The following is a 3,904-nucleotide window of genomic DNA, read 5'->3' as shown; positions in this document are numbered from 1 at the left end:
ATATGTATGGAAATATCCTATTCTGTGATGCTGGGCAGGACAGCGAGCTGCAGCTCCCAGTCAGTGAACGATCATGAGGGGAAACAACTGATACAACCATTCTGTACCCATACAACTAGTTTGTTTATCACATTAAGTACAGTATTCAATAAATTACATGACACTTTACTATAAAACAAGCTTTGTGATAGATGATTTTGCCCAACTATAGGCTAATGTAAGTGTTCTAAGTATGTTTGAGGTAGACTAGCCTAAGCTGTGATGTTCAGCAGTTTAGGTATATTAAATGCTTTTTTGTCTTTAGATAGTTTCTCCATAAAATAGGTTTATCAGGATGTAACCCCATCGTAAGACGAGGAAGATCTGTATAGGCTAATGTGCCGGTGATTAAAATAGTAAAATCACCTTATAAATTCAATCTTGGTTTATTCTTCGTTCTCTCCTGGTCTCATTAGGCAGGTTAATACCAGGTCCCAGCATCAAGAACTTTTAGTTTTTATAGTGAATTCAGTATTTAGTTTGTTTTTGTTTTTATCAATAACAAAAAGCTGCAAAGGCGAATCACTGACATACCTGGGATAACTGAAAGGAAGCCCCTTTAGCTCTTTTCACTATTTCGTGCAGAAGATGTTAGAAATAGCATTTTCAGTTGTTAACATTACACATCAAAGATACTTCTTGACTTTTACTAGAACTAACATTAAAAGCAACACAAACAGCAGCAGCAATGGTAGTCATCAAGGGGAAGTTTCCAGATGAGCCAAGTCACTCAACCAGTGGAGTATTGCTGAGAGTTAAGTACCAGTAATTACAGGGGATGTAGTTACTGAGTTGCAGCTCTGCAAAAGGAGGAATAAAATACTCTGTCCAATATAAAACACTCATTTGCTATTCTGTCCCTAAAAGTTGCTCCTTGGATCCATCTCAAAAATGTGTCACAAAAGACAGATTGTTTTTCCAGCTTACTCTTTTTGTCCAGATGTCAGTAAATGTTCAAATGTTCATAGTTTTGCCTTGTACAGAACAGAAGCTGTTCAGGCTATTTTTCATCTTTTTTATTTTTTCAGTAGGTCCAGATTACTTTTTATTTCATGTTCTACCAGGTATAACTAGAACACATTTTATTTTTTCTTCTTAAATACACAATCATATATTTAAAACTTTTTTCAGCACACAGTTTTGTCACACAGTAAAGGAATTATAACAGTTTGCTATACAGAAATGTTGATGATTTTTTTCTTCTGCACTAAATGCTATTTGCATGTAACTGATGTTAGATATTTTTTTTTGCCCACCTCAGAATAATAATAGTGAATTTAATCCTGCTTATCTTTCATGCTGAACAAAAGTCCCATCTATACACATGTGTGTGTGTAGTGAGTGTGTATATAGAGGTGTGAAGGTGACAACTGGTGCACGGACAAAATAGAGAGCTTAGAGATCAAACTTATAAAGATAAAAGCCCTCTAAATATTATGTAGATAATTCCTGTGTCTCCCCATCAGTCCTCCTTTTTTAATACTTCAGATATATAAGAATGCATCTCATTCCTCTCAGCCTTAATCTTTTACTACACTTTAATGAAACATCTTAAATACTTGTGACACATCCACTGTGTTCAATTCACAGTGCTACAGCCTCAAGGTACTTACCATTCAGGAAACACTGTAGGATAATTATAGATATTTATAAAATAAGCCAGATTGAGGGACCTGAGAGAAATACAAAGAAAATTCAATGAAGAGATTAGAGAATGGGAGGAATCATGCTCATCTGTAGGAATTAGGGAAAGCTTCATGAAAGAGGTGATTTTGAACCCTTAAGGATTGGTAAATGTTCTTGATGGGAATGAAGATGGTTCATAAGAAAGAAGTGGCAAGGACAAACCCAAGATGGAGTGTGCTATACAAAAAGTACACCAAGTAGGCACCTGTGGGTGAGTGTTATATAGAAGTCAGTGAGATAAGAGTCTGGAAGGAAAATTGACTCAGATATGAGGTTCCTATAAATACCCAAGTCAGACAGACTTATTTGAGTTATAAATAGAGAGCCACTGAAATATTTGGAGTAAGAAAATGACTACCATAACTATGTTTAAGAAAAATTTATCTGGCAGTTACATATTTTAAGACGAGGGAAGACATGGTACATTAGGAAGTAGGGAAATTAGGAAGAGATCTCTTTAGAACAGTGGTATTGAGTAGAACCTGAAGAGAAATAGTGAGAATAGAAAAGAGAAGCTAGATGCAAGCTCATTCTTTCTGTGTCATGGCCAATGTATCATTTTACTGTGATTGGCAAAGCCACCGCTTTATGTGTGGAAGTAGGATGGCCCTTTTGAGTGATGTTCTGTCATAGACTGTTTCAGAGGTAGATCAACGGGTTGATGCTGATATATTTCCTGTGAGGGGCGACTCACTCATTAGAACTCAGGTATTTACTACAGAAAAAAATGTATATATATATATATACACTAAATTTTTCTTTTATTTTGGAAACCAGAATGAAGTAGGAGGATACTATGTTGGAAAGGCAGAAAGCTAATGCAAATTAAGTGTTCAAAAGGTTCAATCTTTCAATCAAATGCCACAAGTCTATGGAAACAGGATCCTGGGGTCTAGATGTCAATGCTACTCAGAAGTCACATGTTGAAAAGACAGGCAGAAAGGGAAACAAAATAGGAACTATGTGCTGGGAAGCATGTAGGGTAATTTTCAATCAACGTTTAATAAATACATATCCAGCACTGTGCTAAGTGCCATCCAGACCTTACAAAGTCCACAGTCGAGTGTGGTGAATTGTAACTAGGGCAGGGAATGGGGAGCACATGGTATGAATGAATGGATTTGAAGCATGGTTGAGTGTTAGAACCATTTAAAAAGTTAAGATATACTGGCTTGGAAATATTTATCTTTTGAGAGAAAAAGATTCCCCTGTGGGCACTTTTATTTATCCAATTTTTGGAAGTGGAGTTTTCATTTTGTTTCCTCTGACAGAATGTGGGATCTACTGTGAGGCAGAATTGATAGGACTTGCATGGTGAGGAGACAGGACACATTCAAGCCTCCAGGAAGTCTTGATCTGGGAGAGTAATGGGGTGAGAGGGATATCACAGTGGCTTAGTCCTTCCCCACCATGCACTCTGGAAAAAGACCACCCACCAAGACGATTCACCGTTTTTCTGTGTACTCATCCCATGTACACATTTGGTAGTTGATGGAAAGAAGGGGTAAAAGGAGTCGTTTTAGGTGAAATTTCCATACATTCACAATTCAAGCCAAAGACAGCCATTAGAAAAACCAAAGAACTGACTTCTCATTTCATTAACATTCCTTTGCTTCTTTAATCAAATTTCTCTCTCCTTACCTCAAACCCTGTCCTTTCTCGTGGTGAGTTCTAGGGACTTGTCTTGTTACTGTAGTCACAAGCCTCCTTTGACTATCTCATTTTTTCATTTGTAAATGTAAATTTGATCCCTGACCCTTAACTTCTTGCACACAGACTTAATAAGCATATTCTTTTAAATTCTCTGTGCTCCTTTGTAAGGATATTTCCGCCCAAGAAAATACAATTTATTTTCTTTTTTTTTTTTTTCTGCCTCATAGCACCATCCTAAAAATATTACTCTACAGAAGAGGTTCTCAACCTTGGCTGCATATTAGAATAATTTGAGGACCTTTTAAAAATCCCAGTGCACAAGCCATACCAAAGACCAGTTAAATCAGGACCTCTTGGGGCACCAGCATTCTTAAGACTCCCCAGGTGAGTCCATTGTGCAGCCAGGATTAAGAAGCACTGATCAACAGCAACACTTATTTATTGATACTTCTCAGTTCCATGAACTGGCATTTATTTTCATGATTCTTGTGCCCATGTTATTTTCCTAGCATCGAATTCCTTTCCC

Source organism: Lipotes vexillifer, unplaced genomic scaffold (assembly GCF_000442215.2).
Source record: "Lipotes vexillifer unplaced genomic scaffold, Lipotes_vexillifer_v1.1 scaffold487, whole genome shotgun sequence".
NCBI lineage: Eukaryota > Metazoa > Chordata > Mammalia > Artiodactyla > Lipotidae > Lipotes > Lipotes vexillifer.
Note: the sequence above shows the minus strand (reverse complement) of the source record.